This window comes from Falco punctatus, assembly GCF_963210335.1.
Source record: "Falco punctatus genome assembly, chromosome: 3".
Lineage (NCBI taxonomy): Eukaryota > Metazoa > Chordata > Aves > Falconiformes > Falconidae > Falco > Falco punctatus.
The window spans coordinates 115,684,685-115,702,890 of record NC_137582.1 but is presented as its reverse complement, the minus strand read 5'-3'; positions in this window follow the sequence as shown (position 1 = coordinate 115,702,890).

Here is an 18,206-nt window from a genome sequence, read left to right as displayed (position 1 = left end):
TTAAGAAACTTTCAGCATCCATTTCCTTCACCTGCGATGGCTGCGTGCTTGGGAGGGAGGAAGGGGCTCACGGTGGGAAGACACAACTCTGCCATGAAAAGGCAGCTGCTTGCACAGGGGCTGCAGCATCTGCTGTGAGCTGGGGGAGCTGCTGGCTGTTCTCACCCCAGACCCCTATTTTTTTTTTTTTTGGGGGGGGGGACGGGGACGGGGACATGGAGTGACTTCGCTGCCTGTTTTCCTCCCTTTCAGCAGCCACAGCAGCCGAAGTGGTGGTGTGGGCCGCGCTGTGAAATGCTGGTCTGTCACCCTGCTTTGGCACAGGGTGTATATAGGACATTAACAACTCCATCCATCCTACAGGCGGTAGCCAGCATGGGTGAGGAAACTAACTCAGAGCTCATCTTCAACCTCCCTCTCAAAATCACCTGCTGAAGAAACAAAACCTACAGCTAGTGCAAGCCATGTGGTTCAGAGCTAATTTCTTAAACTGCTAGTGCTGTAACTCACTAAACTGATTTAATGCACCCCCTGAAACTGCAACAACCAACCCAGCTTGTTGCTGCCAAGTTACTGGCTGGGTTTACGTGTAGGCATTAAGTTTACCAAGTGTTGCTGTTTCCTCTCTTTTCAGCGAGTGCTCCTGAGTGATGGTCATTTGTGTTATGTGAGTTGAGGCCAAATCCAGCTCCGAGGTTACAAACCGGCTGATTCGGGGAAACGCTGAGCTGTTAAGGACGACAGCGTGCACTGCGGCAGGTACTGAGCTCTGAACTTCTCTCTCCTTGGATCACTGAGAGAGTTTGTAAATTCGTGCCAAGCTTGAGCGAGAGCTGTAGGGCCGTCGTTACCCAGATCATTCTTTTTTAAAGTACAAATAAAGAGAGCAACATTTCATCTGAACACCTGAATGCTGTATTCTGGGTTTTATAGCCAGCCCCAGGGTGCCAGGAGCTGCGGGCTGCTCTGCAAGGCTTCCTGTGCTCTGAAGCAAGAAGAAATAACCGTCCTTGTGGAGAAGCACAAATGCATTTTGGCTCAGGATGGAGGGAGGTGTTAGTTAAGCGCTGCTCTCCTCCACTCTAACATGTCAGCGTTGCGTGACAGCTGTCTACAACAGCAACAGCAAACTGCCAGACCCTGAAGAGATTCACCCCTGTCGATGCCAAGGGGAGCTGAACCAAAAAAATCGCCAGGCAAAGGCGATGTTTGCTGAAAGTCCCCCCGCCAACCTCGTGGGGACCCCAGCAGGGGCTTGCTCAAGAGGAGCTCACCGCAGGTCAGCAAACGGTCCTGAAGGGGTATTTTGCAAACGCATCTCTGCCTCTGCTTTTGAACTTCTTCCAGGGGTTTGCAGCAGTTAATGGCAGGAGACGAGATTGCAGCGGGAGACCAGAGTGGTGATGCAGCGTTAGCAAATGGCTTTTGTCAAAGTTTCCATTGCAGGGAGCTGTGGAGCCGCGTGCCAACGCAGCTGCCCTCGGTGAACATGAACAACGAAGGGTGTGGGGTTGTTCTGCCAAATCTCTGCTGTGCATGAAAGTATCTCCCACTAAAAAAGCTGTAATTTGAGTGCCAAAACCCCTTAAATTTCCCAGAGTTAACTTTTTTATGCCTCCCTTCAGAGAAAATCTTGCTGACTGTCTGGTCCACCTCTCCCTGAAACCTGGGGCCTCGATTCATCATGTCAATGGTAACCCGGGGGTGATGGTGCCCGTGCTGTGGCCCTGCTCTGCTGCAAAATAAAATCTCCTAGAGCGGCTACTTCTGTGGAGGCAGCACAAACCCCACTGGACACCCAGAGCCAAACAAGATGCAACGTGGGCTTGGCAGGACCCAGAAGCTTTCCCCGCACAGAGCAGACCTGGGAGCCCACACCAGCACTGCAGGGCCAGAAGCTGATGAAATTACCCAGTGCAAACGAGAGCGAGTGAGCAGGGCCTCTGCTGCCAGCCCTCAGCTTGAAAGTCATTTTAGCAGCAAGCCGGCATCTGACTGCAAGCAATTTATCAGGAGTGAGTGGATACTGCTTATGACAGAGGGAGTCTTAATATTGCATTACTTCATTTATTTAGCACCTCTCCTCTAATGCCCAGGGGAAGGACAATGGGAAGGAGTGTTGCGGGTTGCTGGGGGCTGGTTGTGATTTTTCTTCCCTGCTAAAAGCAAACATTTTCCAGCTGGTTCTTGGCTCAGAGAAGAAATATTTGCTTTACAAAAAGAAGGGTTGTCAAGTCATTAAAAGCTGCAGGAAGAGGAAGTCTTCTGAGATGGGAGTGGAAATGGGGCCAAAGAGCTGGAGCCAGAAAGCAGATGTATGAAGAGCAGGAAGATTGGAGGTAGTGAATGTAAGGTAGAAGGTAATTAAGTGACCAAGTGCTGGTTAATTTACTGCCACTGGTATCTCACGCTGGACATGCACTTAGTCCCTTTTTTGCTGGGCTCTGATCTTCATCAGCAGCAATTGCTTCTCGCTCCTGGCTCTGGAGCAGCTCCCAGCACAGCGGCTCTCTCGGCCAGCAGAGCCAAAGGGACCCTCTGCTCTGCCCAGAAAGCGGATTAGCACTCTGCTATCGGGGCCACGCGCCGCCGTCAGCCTGTGCTGGCCTGCAGCCAGGCGCCTCGGAGCGGGGAGCCGGAGTCCAGGGTTCTCCATCCTGCCCAGCACCCAGCTGGCACCGCTCACCTTTGGCAGCATTGAGCATCTCCCAGGGCATCAACCTGCTGGAAAGCTGTTGGCCTCGGCTGTGAGCAGAGATGTGTCATTGCAATTGAGTGCTTGTACCTTATTCCCTGTAGTGTGGTCTGGGGGGCCCTTTGGAAGTCAGCAGGAGTCGCAGGAGGTGGGTTGTGCCAGCAAACCCAGCATGGGAGTGCAGGGAAAGCAGTGCCGGCTGTGCTCACAGGCAGGGACCCTGCCACCTTCCAGCCCTCCACTTTTCCTTCCAGGAGCCAGGCATGATTATCACCGATGTCACTGCGCCCACGTCAGGGCTGTGGGGTTGCTCCTCTCCCTGCAAAAGAAAATATCAGGAGAGGCAGGTTGTGAAACATCAACCCCGTCAAGTTTTGGCTCTAAAATCCCTGCTGACTCGTGTGATTTATCATTCACCCAGCTGCTACTCACAGCTTGGAAAAGATAAGTGAGGGGAGAAAAAATGGATTTTAAAAGCTTGGCTTTAAAGCCCAGGGCTCAGGCCAAGACTCCTGTCCTGGCTGAGGTAACAGGATGGGAAGAACATTACAGGTCACTGCTGAAATAAAACAGCCATCCACTTCAGGCTGCGGTACACAGGGGTAATTCTGCCACCTTCTCTTCCCTAACACATATCTTTTGAACCATGATGCGAGGAAAACAGTGTTTAGATACCAAAACCCCTGCCATCTTCCTTGTCTTTGGATTTATTCCCCAGGCATCTTGTTTGCCCCAAATTTTTGCCATCGCAGTTTCCATGTCAGGCGAGCAGAAGCAAATACATGCCCAGGGCATCACTGAGCCATCATCTCTCTGGTAGACAGGGTGATGTCCAGGGGATTCTTCTTCCCCTCCTTTCAAACCAGCCACTCTGCAAACTCCACTCCAGATCACTTGCTTTCTGCATCCAAGGGGTTTTTTTTCACCTTTCCAGCTACTGCTGTCAGCATTTTTTTCCCCAGCAAAAACTCCAGCCTCCATGCAAGAGTTTTCCTGACACTCTCGCTGTAAACCGCAATGGCAGTTTCTGTCTCGGCTGTTAATAATCCCACGGATGGTAACACCACTCCAGGCAAAGTTTTTGCTTAAAAGCTTTAATGATGATACTTTGCAGGGAGTTATTTGCCTTGTACCTTTGTGTTTCCATCTCCCTACCCAAACCTTGCTTAACAGCCCCCAAACTCTCTGCTTGTCAGGTCTTGTTTTAGCTACAACCCTCCTCCATCCCCTTGCTTGGTGGCACAACTTTTAATGCGACATCCCAGCACCAGGCCTGTCACTTGGCTGTTGCTTGTATCACACACTCATATGTACGAGCCCCAGGTCTAATTAATGTAATAAAATGTGTAAAAGTACTAAATCTCCTCAGACGTGGCAATTTTATCACTTCTATATACTGTCACAGCACAAGTAAAACTGACAGTAAAGAATAAAACAGTTATGTCGCTGGCATTTTTTATTACTTTTAATATGCTACCTTTTTTGTTACTGGAAATTTAAATTATAATGGTATGCTTCGCTTAAAAAAAAGAAAGTATCCATAGCAACAGGAACATCTAAATTATTACAGGCTGATCACTTCTCTCCTAGAGTCACATCACATGCCTTTCAAAGACAGTCCCAGAGGTGCAGGATTTTAATAGAATATTTTTTTTTACCTTTTTTTGCAAATAAACAACTGTATACACAGCACTTTCTCCATCAATATGCTACCTACAGAAAGATCTGAACCTAATAATTGCCAGCATGCTTCATTACCCAGAGAGAGAGGGTTTCAATCCTTACTTCATACGAGTCTTTCTCATCTGAGTCAGTTTTCCCTGGTTATCCCATGTGAAACTGGAAAATTACCATTCACTTCAGCTGATGTAAATTCTGACTTGAATCAGGGGGAAGTAGGAGGGGATGGGGAAGACCCCTGAGCCTGCAGCATCAGGAAGCCGCTTGTTAGATTAGAAGCTGGAGTCAGTTTTATTTGTATTTTATTTTTTAAAAATTCCTGGTTGTCATCCCCAGAAAACAACTTCAGCAGCTGCTTAACATTTAAAAGGCAATCAGTGGGAAAATACTCAGGTATTTTTCAGCCACCATCCCTACATCTGAGTCTCCTTGGTGACTTTTGGTCCAAAGCACTTACAGCTTTCCACTCTTGAAAAATTCCTTCACCTTATTCATGAAAGAGCCCTACCAATACATGCACAGAGCTGTAAAATGTAAGAAGCAAATATGCTGGAAGAAATAGAAGGACTTTTTTTCCTCCAACCTCAATTATAGGAATCATATGCATCATCTGGATCAATAATAGGCTGAAATTGCTCAGCCAGAAAGATTTTATATATAAAAAAGCAGCAGCTGATAGCCTTCTTCTAAGCTCATGTATTATTATGTTATAACTGAAATTATGGTAGTAAACCATGTTTACAGACTCTCTTGGAAAGCTCAGGTTAAGAACAAAGGCTTAATAAATGGATTTGTACATAGTAACAAGATCTCAAACCAAGGCTGTATGTATCTGAGATCTTATCATGTTCAGTAATAGCAGAGAATTGCTTTTTATGTCCTTTGTATCCCACTGCCGTGTGGTACATTCCTGGGTCATCCTTTCCTGCATTTTCCCCCAGAGGTGGCTGCAATTCAAGGAGTGTATATTCACCGAGCAAAACATGCAAATTACAGTGGAACGAGGCAGCCTTTAAAAACATAAAATATTACTTATCACTTAACCTTTGTAGAATAAGAGCTGATGTGCAGACAAGTGGTTGTGGTTCACCAAGGACAGCACAAAGCAGAAATGATAAAACCAAATAAAACGTGTCAGAGTTCCCTGGTTTGATTGGTTTGTGAGGAAGGGTCAGGGAAGCTCTACATCCATGGAAAAAGAGGGGTCTCCAAGGAGAGAGCTTGCAGGTTTTGGATACGGTCATCAGGGGCAATACCAGGCAAACACTATCACAGGAACCAGGTGTATTGTCTGTCAGTGACTTTCAGATCAACGTGGTTTCACATGTGAGTTACAAAAAAAGTCTGAGTGAGAGAAGGTGGGTGGTTAAAGAGGACAGAGAATGATGCAAAAAATCTGTCGGACCTGCAGATCCAGCTCACATTTGAAAATCACCCTCTTTATGGCTCCCGTGAAATCACCTTTTAAGAAAGAGTCTATAACAGGAACCTATAATTTTGTGGTTGATGCATGAGCCAGAAGACAATCTAGTTCACTCCCGCGTAGCTTTATAGCCATGGGTCCAGCTGGAGTCAGAAATATTTACTTACATTGAGCACACAAGATTGTACAGAAATACTGGGTGCTGACCTTTGTAAAGCTGTCATTGCCCGTCCCACCACCTCCCTCCCAGCTGTATGGCATCAGGTCTGGCAGGAAGGCTTCCCTAATCCGCAGGTGGAGCTCCTTGACTCACAGCTTCCCCGAACCCACCCTCTTGACTCTCAGAGTAATTAAATAAATCCCAGAAGCCACAGCCCCAGGTACCTGGGAGTATTTGTCATCCAGTGGGATGTCTGTGGGCTAGGGGGATGGGTCTGTGCTGCTCTGCTCGGCATCAGCTTCTTAAATTGGGCTGGATTGGATCCTCAGTGTTTATGTTGGGGGTTTTGGTGCATCCGTAGGTGTTTTAGGGCTGTGCAGCAGGTAGGAGCTCATTAGCAAAATGTGATTGTAAGTGCCTGAAAACAGTTGGTGCTGGGAGGGCAAGACCTTTGCTTTTAAGGGTGACAAGAAGGTGGACTTTGGTTTTTTTGTGTTGGTTAAGACATTGCGATCCAGGGGATGGCTGGTGGTGTGTGAGTCAAGGCTAAATTCTGGGGGAAGACTGTCAGTATCTGGGTTACTTGCTCCTTCATGGTCTCCCATTTATATATTGAGCTGACCTGACCTCAGTCTGTGGAAAGTGATGGGAGAAGGGGAAAAGCTTCTGGTGAATTTATTCAAGGACTTTAGACTGCATACAAGTCATTTTATAACTGTGACAGGAGAAACTTGCCTAGCATGCTAGTTATATTTCATAGGTGCTTCCTCCTGCCCTTGATGCTCTGTGCCTTTCCATTTCTGCTTTTTATGGCCTCAAAATGAGAGCGTGGTCTCTCGAGGCCGGGGTAAGATAGAGCCAGCACAGGCTGGAGTGGATCTTTTCAGTTACAAGTGTTCCCTCGTCTCGTTAACCAGATTGCATAAGGAGGTGCAATACTGCTGAGCTTGAAATTACATCTCTTTATTTCCTACCTGACACAGCAGTAGCAGATGAGAGAGACAGCTGCAAACAAGTTTAAAAGTATTGCTTCCTCAGAGCAAAATTCCGGAGATGAGACGTTTGGGTTTCATCTGGCTAACCAAAAGCCCATGGGGAGTTCTGGATGCCACTGCCTGATGCCTGTGACTGCCACGGCTGTGTGATATCGGCTCTGGGCTGGCCCAGAGCACTGCAGAGCTTTGGAGAGCGCCCACCCGTGTGTTTTGCAACAAGATGTGATTTATGGGATGCCTGTGGAGCAGCTGGTCTCTTTGTGATAACGAAGGAGAGTCTGTGATGTGACTTTCCTGAGAGCCAGGAACAGATTCTTCAATGCTGGGGGTCCTTTGTCTGTCCCCACAGTGCCACTGCATCCCAGCTGACAACATGATCCCACTTGTCAGCCTCTCTCTGGTCCATGATCAGCAGACCACGTCTGATGGCTGCAAGATGATCCCCTCATTTTACTCAGAGGGGGTGCAGGCTGGTCCTGCCCTTGTATTGTCAACACTTCCTCCCTCATGCTGTTCCTACCAGCTTTAGTTAAATGTCATTGAATCGGTCTCTTCCGAGTGACTAACCCCTCTCAAACCCTCGGTTTGAACCACACGCTGAGCCAGGAGTGATGGAGCTGGGAGATTTGTAGCTGGAATCTGGGAAATGTTCAGTCTAGAGCAAGGTGAGCCTAATCCTAACCTGCCTCATGTCTCTGGCTGTGGCTGCAAAGTTTGAAGCAGGGAGTGATAAAGCCTCCTTTAAGCACTGGCTACCCTGATGAGCTCGGGCTTTATCTGATTTGGGACCTACTAAGGCCATTTCAGGAAGGCGCTGAAGTGATAACATAATGCAATAGCTGGAAAGGTGGTTTCTGGCTGTGTGGTGAGAATAAGTGCAATAGATTGTAAAGCCAGGGGAAACCATTATCAGCATGTAGTCTGATTTTATACAGCAACACATGCTTTAAAGATGTCACTTAGTAACATCTGTGCTGGACTTTAAACTACCATCTGAATTACCAGATCTCTCTAAAACCACAAGCAGTCTTCGAACTTGGGGGAGGAAAGACAAGAATTTCTTATATCTGAAAGACCTTCCCAGCCCTGATACAATACTGTATTCCCTCTCGTCAAAAGTTTGATCCACCAGGTGCAAAAAGTCCTTTCCAAAAGCAAAAAGGTGGGCAACTAGTTCAAGAGGAGCATGGTAAAGCTTCCATGTAAAGCAGCATTCTGCAATCAACCATTTGATCATCTGTCCCAGGATTTTTCTTCTTGTCTCTAGGATGACTCTTGGCAATGACTATTTGAAGGCTGAAATTCCTCCTCCTTTTATCTGTCAGAGCTGATGCCAACACTAGGAGGATTTTCTCAACTTAAATGGGAAGAGCCCCAAGCAAGTTGGGGGAAGAGCTCTGGAAACAGGTCATTACCAAAGTATTAAAGGTTGAGCTGAATTTGCCTTTGGCAAATACAGACAGGCTTCCCTGGTTTCTGCAGGCTTCTTCCTGGCCCTGATTTGAGATGCTACTGGATGCCGCTGCTCCATCCATCCTGCAGGCGAGGAGCCCCGGTGAGCAGGGTGCACGTGTCCGTCTGCCCTCCTCTGCACCACACAGCCCACGGGCTGCCCTTGAGAGCCGTCACGGACTCGGTGGCTTGTGTCAGAGCGATGGCTGGAAAAACCACCTGACAAATTGAAGCAGACACCAAGCAACAACGTTCCAAGATCAGCGTAGGTGACATTGCTTTTCCCCTACCAACCAGCTAGAAAATGAGCAATTACAACCTCCCTACAGTGCTAGCTAACTCCTACAAAGCTTCTTGAAAGTACGTGGCCTCAGCACTGGTTATGTTGATTAACTCCATACCCCATTCAGCAGTTACAGTCTGTGGGCTTCTGCTCCAAGGAAGCTCAGCCTATCCTGCACCTCTCTGGCTTCAAAGAGCTACAAAACCTGGGAGAATATCAGCAGCATGCAGACTGTCAGTATTGCAGCTCTCAATCAGAAACCCATCAGCCAGGCTAGAAGACACTGTGTCCCCACAGGTCATGCATTTCATGTCTTGACCAAAAAATCATTGGCGTTTGGTCCTTTCTGAAGCTGGGACAGGAGGACGCTGCCCTGAAACATTAATTTCCTTAACTTGCCCTTCCCCCCACAACTTCATTTCCCCACTCCCTTGCGCTTCTGATACCTGCAAGGTATTTTTATAATCCCATATTTTGTTATTTTCTGCAGTTCTCATTTCCTATTTTACAGCCTGGCCACCTGGTCAGAGCCTTTTAATCTGTATGCAGTGTGCATGGCTGGTGCAGCCCATAGGAGACCTGTATTTAGAAATGCGTGCTAATATACAACAGCTCGAGGCACAGAAATACAAATGCTTTTTTCCCCCCTCTCTTTTGGGCACTGCTGCCAGCTGCGGAGTGAGCACACTCGCTCACACAGACATATGTGTTGGGAGAGGGAGAAAGCACCAACCTATACGAGGTTTGTTAGGGTCCTCGAAGGGGATCTGTTTTGTCTGGGTGAGGATCCAAGGAAGATTTTTCTTGTTCTTTGGGGTAATTGGGCATTGCCCTATGTACAAGCTTAAGGTAGAAAAGGAAAGACCAATGCCTCCTGAGTTGTAATCGGATCTATGGGTCAAGTAGATTTCTCATTCCGTGAGATCTCTTAGGTGACAGGTGGGGAACGATGGGATGGTGAGTCTGGGCTGGTACCACCCAGAGACATCAGGTGAGAAAGGCATTTTCCTGTTTCACAGGGCTTCAGCACTATAGAATTGTTTTATTTTGTACTGACCTAGGAAAAATTGAAAGGCAACTGAGGAAGACTCTTCTGAATTCCATAGCAACACGGAGGGTCAAACCCCAGTCTCCCACCAGTCCGCAGCAGGCTCCTTTGTATGGCACAGCCTTTGCTGGCACACTTCCACCAGCGAAGCCCCGCAGTCAGGAGCCAGTTGGTACTGGGAAAGGGAGCTCCTCTGTCAGCAGAATGCAATCGCCTCTCCAGTGCCGATGTGGGGATGATGAGGTATCTACAAGCTGTGTCTGTGTCAGAGGATGTGTTTTGCCTGCATATGCCATGACTTAGATGGGACATCTCTGTTCACCAGACTTACGCTGGCAAAATGTCAACAGTTTGGTGTAGACCTCCCCAGGCTCCCGTATAAATATAGTGTAGACAGTGATTCATCTGAGCCATGTGAGGAGTGACCTGTTTCTCAGGTTGGGACAGATGAATGTCACCCCGAAGGTGACTTAAAAGTTATTCTGGGCTATGCTGGGCCCTCCTCATACTCCAGTATTTAGCAGGGAGCACGGTGCAGTGCACAGCAGAAAGAAGGCAACTGGCTGAGGTGGATTTGGCCTTACAGGAGGATATTGGCATTCAGGGGAAAAGTTGGTTTTTTTTAAAAAAAGTGACAGCCCTGCTTTTCAGAGGGAAAAAAATAACCTGCAAAATAGGACTGTGACACCAGCATGTCTGCAAAGTACAGATTATTCTTCTTTTATGGCTTTAGCTTATGACTTCCCATGATAATTTAAAATCTTAAGTCATATTTCTTGTCTGGATACTAATGATCTGACACAGGAACTCCCACTCTGGAAATGTGAACTCCACAGTGTCTCTATTTTCCTGTATTGGTTAATGTCTGGACAGGGAAAAGGGTAATTCTATAATTTGGCAAAGCAATGCATAGCAAAGCGCTTCAACAACTTTTACTCCTCTCTACAGGGAATAGAAATATATTTAGCTGCTGGAACATCTGCCCCATTAACCTTATCTCTTTTTTTTTTTTTCTTTTTTCCTACGCACTATTGACCTCTTTGAAAGAGGTTTAAATTTTGCTTACCTTGAAAGTCCCTGGGGAGGGACTCCACCTGCCAGGCACCAGGATCCACGCAAAACATGTAAGGTATTTATCCCAGTCAATAACATGGCAGGTTCAGATCACTGCAGAAAGAGGCTGGGAATATCCAAGTAGTGCCAATAAAATACTCTGGAACTTGTGTATTAATCTTAATATAATTGCCCAAAGGGCATCTACTGACCTACTTTACCCTCCAGCGTAAGTTACTGTACAGTTGACAAATGATTTTAACAGAGCCTTAGTGGTCACCTGGGGATGGCCAATATATAGCGCTGTAAGCTGGAATTTTCACTGCAGCACATAGTTTAAATGACTTTTAACTCTTTGGAAGTGCTTCTTTTTCCCTATAAAGGAAATATTTACGTTACCCTATTCAAATGCTCTAAGGTGTCTTTATTTCTCTTGGCTTGGCTCGTAATGGCCTAGTTCAAAAGCATTAAAGTTTAAGGGAGATGAGCTTGGCACCAAGAGAAGTAGGAAAACATTTTTCCCCTCTGCAAGATGGATCTGTTTGCGTTCAGAAGATGCTTGTTCTGTAATGGTGCAGGGTTCTCATTTACCATGTGCAGGGGAGTGTCTCTGCAGCAGATTCAGGGTCCCTCTACATCACTTTAGTAGCACAGGAAAATAATTGAGAGGGGTTGATGGTTTGATCCAATGAGTTTATCAAGGATTTCCTAAACAGTGTCAGAGAGAATCCAATCTAAAGGCAGCAATGTTGGACAGTAACTTAACCTATCTGTAGAAAAATGGCCAGAGGACCTCCAAGCTAGTGGAGTTATCACTTGCCATTAAGTCTAATAATTGCAGTTAATAATCCGACCCAAAGGTTTCTTACACTGCTGTCTCTTGCTGAAAAAAAACAAGGCTGCTTGTCCTGTAACAGCTATTTTGATAAGTATTTTTGCACCCTCCATAAACCAGCAGGTTTTAGTCTTTGACTTGTGGTCTCCTAAAAACAAATGTCCTCTGTCTAGATTTCCATATGGTTTAAATGAACTTGTTTTTTTCCAGTATTTTTTTATAGATTGCTACAGAGCAGTGTATTAACCCCAAGGGTCTGCTAACCACAAATTGGAGATCACTGTCCTAAATTATTGGAGCACTTATCCATTAGCCCAGAAGAATTCACATACTAATACTCATCTAAAACTATACCCTTTGGGCATGATCCTCTTCAGTTTCAGCACCAGAGCTGAAAACTGCTGAAACCCCTAACCCCATGGCATAATTATTAACAGAAGTGACAGTTTGGGCAGCGGGTCCGAAGTAAACCATTGCTCGTGGGGCTGACATAAACAGTGAGAGCTCTGAGGCAGGTAATGAAAATGTGTGACTGTGTTTCATCTTTGCCCAAAACACTGAGCAGAATGAAAAGCATTTTTTTTTTCCTTTCTTCTGGTCTGTGGACAATGAATAGGACGAACAGAAAGGCTTTTCCTCCCATGCTCCCACATGATGATTAATCTTCCCAGCATTTGAAGATGTTGGTCATTATTTCCTGGCCTTGAAATCCACTCTTTAAAAAGCAGCAGCAGGATATATTTATATGATGAAAGAAGATTTTTTGTGAAATATGCATTTGTTTCAATGTTCTTGGAGCAAACCTAGCCCAATGCTTCATGGAGAGCAGAGATTATCACATCTGGGGGGAAGCAGAGACTGCTGCAGACATATGAGAATGTCTCTGGATTTGAGACTTGACAAGGGACTACACAGATGGTTGTCAAATAAATGAAAATTAACCCTTTGGGAGATTATTTTCCTTTAACCAGACTTTAATGACTACCAAGAAGCCTGGCAGTTTCTGAAGGCATCATTCTGGTTGGCTTCTTCTGTGGCTGGAAAATTCCTCTGTTTTGTCAAATAGGGTCCCCTGGCACATTTTTGAGCTGCACTTGGTCCCCACCAAGATAAGATGAGACTGTCACCTCCTGGTGTCTTTCCAAGTAGTTTGATAACTGCAGACTTGTTAGGAAACTGAATAGCCAAATTTTACCTGGAAAGGAGGGGAGATCTTCCTGCTCCAAACAACTCCAGGGAAAAAAAAAATACTATAGACTGTCGAGGGAAATTCATTCCCCAGGATGCCATTGGGGCCACCGCATCTTATACAAACTGCTTTTTGGGTTGACTCCAGATACTTTTTTCATCCAAATCAAATGTTTAAGTTTGGTTTAAGATTGTTGGGTGTTCTTAATGCTTCTGTTTGTTGAAAGCCATTTTTTGTTTCCCTTTTCTTACACAAAACTACTCACCAGTTCATAACCAATTTGTCTGCAGTCCTGGTTAGCCTGAACTGCATTTTCTGACAAGTCAACTCTTTTTCTGAAAATTATTCTTAGACATTTTCCACTTGGGACCTTATTTCCAAAGCCATCTAAATTAAGATGTTGCTTCACATTCACAACAGCAAATTCATTACATTCTTGTGGCCCTTATCTTACTTAAGTAGGGGAAAATGGAATACAGTCATGACAATGATGCAGATTTTAATGAAGAAGAAAAGCCTGTGCAGCCTGTGATATTAGTCACCTGGTGTTACAAGAAAGTAACGAACTAGAACTGTTTCTGCTTTTTCCTCTGTGTACCTTATGCTGTGTTTCTACTTTTGCACTATTTTTCATCTTGGTTTATATTTTCCCTAGCACAGAAGAGGTAAGATCATTGAGATGTAAACCTCTACCATAATTAAGCAAGATTTCTCCTCTTGTGAAAGCTCATTCCTACCCAGTTCTGGTTTAAGGGACACAGAACAGATTGTTATCTCAGATGTGAATGGCTTTTCCCCTTTTTCTTAGAATACATAAGTCTGGCTTATGTGGTGGTGGGTTTTGTATTGTGCAAATGTCTCTCTCCTGCTAGCAGAGAACTGGCATTTGGATTCTCAGCAAGGCTCCTCTGCATCCCTGAATGTGAGTCTTAATTCAGATAATTAATATCTCGTATGTATGAACGTGGAGTTAAAAGCAGTCAAACCTGCAGATCAGTGCATGGTGGTGTGTCTCAATTCAGAGGTTTGGGGTCTAGCTATGTTGTTTTCTGTGGTGTGAATTTGGCTGTAGCTGCTACAAGCATTTCAGTGGCTTCACAGGCAGGATGAGAGTAGCTGCCTTCTCTACATCAGCCGTTCATTCTTGACTGGTAAAGAGACAAGGAGACTTAGTAGCCTCTTGCTTTACAGGTTTAACACATGAAAATTATCACATGAAAATTGGATGCTTGCAGAGCACATACTAAATGAAATCAGGGCAAAATCCATGACTGGTTTATCTGTTCTTGTAATTTATAGCCTGAAAACCTCCTCCTTGGCTGCACAAGATGGTCAATATATGCTGATAAATTTGGAAGAGTAGGAGGGCTGCTCTAAAGATCCATGCCTTAAACATGTCCTGTCCGCACAGGAGCGGTGCTCCAGCCCTCTGAGCATCTTTGTGGCCTCCTCCGGACTTGCTCCAACAGGGCTGTGTCCTTATGCCCCAGAGCTGAGGGGCAGAATCACCTCCCTTGACCTGCCAGCCATGCTGCTTTTGATGCAGCCCAGGGTACAGCTGACTTTCTGGGCTACAAGCACACACTGCTGGGCCACATGGAGCTTCTCATCAACCAACACCCCCAAGTCCTTCTCCTCGGAGCTGTTGGGCAGAGAATAGATTGAAAACCTGTATTTGTACTTGGGATTGCCCCAGCCCACATGCAGGGCCTTGTTGAACTGCAGAATACCTCCTACTAAAACAATCCCGGTGATCCATCAGCAATCATGCTTTTCACTCTTTGCTCCTTAAGTAACACATGGCAACAGCACACTCTGCTAGGTTAAAAGCAAGCTACTATATACACTGTGAAACTGCAATCTACTTTCACACAGCAGATAACAAAGTTCCTAATTATCTAGGCTTCTCAGGAGCCTCATGTCCTCTGCTTGTATTTCTAAACCTTAAAATAATCAATATCAGACAGATTTCTTCTGTCCTGAGTCATTACAGGCCATCAGGGATTGTTTCGCTTGTTCTCACCTCGTGTAGATGAGCCCTGCTTTGAGAAAGTTTAGGGTTGTTGTTTGCATAATGTATCAGCCGGTTTAAACATATGGATCTCCCCTTATCTGATCACAACCAGATAAAACGAGAGTAGCTGCAGTGGGCCTGACAGCCTACATGCATCTAAGCCTTTAAATAGAAATTAGACCTCGCTGCTTGCAGGTGAGGAAAAGCAGCCTTGGGGCTGTACCGAGAGGAAAGGTGCTGCAGAAGAAGCTTTGTCCTCCCCAAAATGCTCCCTGCTGGGCCACATGTGAGGAAGAGGCCAGGGTGGGAACAGCCAGCAGCCATCCCACACAGCGTGAGCCCTCCCTTCCTGGCGGGGAACTCAGCAGCTCATAAGATCAGGCTTCAGAAAGCTGAGCAACAAATTAGGCTCCACGCGGTAAAGTGTCAGAAATCTTTTAACTATGCGCTGAAAGATGGCACCTTGTTCTGTCAGCTGCTCTGCTTGTTCTTTTAGAGGTAAAGGATTCCTTCCTTTTTAAAGCTGGCAATTTCACCAGGTTTTGTTGTCACTATCTATACTTTGTAGTAGCTATCAACAAAGTTTAGGCATCTGGTTTACAGGCTGAGGCTGCCCTGTTTTAAGGATGCATTTAAATGTGCTGTCCCTTTGCACTTCAGTGAAGCAAGGCGATTGGATTGGTTTTCTTTTCTGGTCTTTTCTTTTTCTCTTTTGCAAAACTATGTTAACTCTGCAACCATCTGTCAGTAATACAGAGACTTTCCTCCATCTGCCTGCTCTGTCCTCTCATTGCTGTGATGCCTAAAAATCACAGGTTTGAGTGGTTCTGGGAGTTGGAGAGGGCTTTCTGGCTAAGAACTGGAGTCTGTTCCAGCACAGGGGGGGACATCCCGGCCACTCCGGCAGCCAGAATGGGAACATCTTCTACAGCGAGAGGGGAAAAAAAACCAAGCCTGCTTTAAAAGATAGGCCAGAGGCTTGAGTGTAATTATCTTGCCAAACTCTTTTGCCTTGAGTATTATCTATCACTCCGTAGTTTTATTCCTCACAGAAAGGTAGATATTAAATTCTATTTTTCTTATAGCCATAAAAAAAGTAATTTTCTCAAAATTATTTCTTGCAGTTCTGCTAAAAACAAGAATCATAATGCAGCAGGACCCCCATCTTTCCAGTAATTACACTGCCTCCTAACTCCTTCAACACCAATTTCTCAATTTATTTGCCTTATGTCTGGAACTGCAGTCACAAGCAGAGACTGAGCGCTCTGTCCTATTATTACACAAGCTAAATTGTTTTAAAAATGTAATTAAACATTTACCTTGAAGACAATGCTTTGTCTTCTTTAAGAAGCATATCTTAATTTAACCTAATTTAGAAAATCTTTAATTTCTAAGCATTTACCTTCAAGACAATGTTATGCTAAATACAAAGCAAAACAAAAAGATTTCTTAATTTAACCTAATTAAAAGATAAGCCTTCAACTTTTCTATCACTGCTGTATGAAATGAAAAGCTAGGCATAGCCTTTTGGTTTGTTCAGAACTGTCTATTTTATTATCCCTCTGGTTTGTTCTCAGCTGTCGATTTTATTATCCCTCTTGATGCCCCCAAATCCTCTTAGAAAGCAGAGCTATCTAAACTTTTTGGTCCTGCAGCCATGCATAATAAGATCAAGGGACCACCACCTCAGTAGCGGAACTTTTTGGTTTGGTGGGGTTTTGTTTGTTTGTTTGTTTGGGTTATTTTTTATAAGGCTGCGACAAAATGCAGCCTGCTGTTGGAGGTGTCCCCAGGGAAGAGGAGATCTGAGGAGGGTGAAGGATTGTTTCCATTCAGTCTGAGGCCAAGGCAGGATGCTAGGTGTTGGAAGAAGGGATGATGGAAGCCCACGGAGCAATGGTCTCTCGCTGGTGCTGATCCCTGAGGGACCATTGATAAATGCATGAGGAAGGGCAGCAGTAAAAGCCTTCCCCACTGCATCGGTGCTCAAAATAACGTAACCAGCAGCTGGCTTTTGGGTTTCCCCCCCTTCTCCCAAGCTGCCCTGAGAAGATGTGTGAAGAAGCAAAACCAAATCATTTTTTGCCAGCAGCTCCCCTGGGCTCCAATGAGCCTGTGGAGCATCTGCCATGCTCAGCGAGGCTCCTGCACGACCTGCCAAAAGCGAGCAGCCAAATCTACTCCCCTCTCCCTCATGGTGCAGCTACAGGGCAAGGAAAGGGAGAGCAGCTGGGCAGAGCACTCCTCGAGCAGCTGCTCCGGAGAAAACCCTGTGCGGTGGCTGAGAGTGGTGCCTGCATCTCCCTCTTGCTCACACTGAACTGGTCGTGCCTGCAAACCGCAGGGGACGGTTCAAAGGACACATTTCAAAATGAAATAATCAAGATGCAAATTTACCTCCGAGGGCAATTGCGTTCAAGGTCTATTGAGCATCCAGCGAAAAGCACAAGGAAGGCTGGCTTTTTTGGTTTTGTTTCGACTAGGTGAAAACCTGCGGTGGTTGTGGAGGTGTAAGGCAGGAGGCTCACCAGCCTTGGGCACAGCTGGGTCGATGGCAGCTCCTGAATCCTGCTCCCAGAGCCGCTCTGCCGCCTGCTTTATATCACTTAAAGCACTTTTCATAGGAAAATGCCAACACAACCGATTCTCAGCTGCACAGTTCAGAATACGGGGCCCTGCAACGTGCTCCCACTAGGCCCAGCGATCAGCTCAGGTATTCCTTTCCTGCAGCGTTAGTTATTTATGAAGGAGCGCACCAAGCGCAGGAAGACACAAACAGCAGATGATTTCTTTCCTCACAGCTCCAGCTCCTTTCCAGCCTACAAAATGTTCTCTTTTAGCTCTTCCAAGTTTAGTCACATCAGGGCTTTGGGTGGCTGCAGTTTACCCTTTCCTGTCAGCCTCCTGCTGCAGCAGCTGCTCTATCTCATGCTCGCAGCACCCAAAAATCACCTCTGGTGGCCTCCTCCACCCTCCTGCTCTGCTCCTGGATGACTTGAGCATCTGCTCTTGGGTGGTGCCCCTTTTTTCTCCTCTCCTTTGTTGTTAATTCTGCAGAAGACTTAGGGGGTTTTTTTTGGTAACGTTTATGAGCAGGAACACTTTGGTTCACCATCTTCACCTCTGGTATAGCACTATGTCACAGCAGTACACTGAAGGTTGAGGTGTGTGGTGATGACTTAAATATTTGGGATTCAGATTTGCTTCATGGCAGTCGACTGTGAGCTCGTAAAACCCAGAAAGGACAGTTCTGTGTGCAGAGCAGCGGTTCCTAAGCTGCCTGAGGGCCCTGCTCCCCTCGTTGTGCCAGGTGGTGCCCACCAGGCCCTTGAGGTCACACCAGTGGCAGGGGACAAAGTCCTTCCTGAGGGCTTTGAGC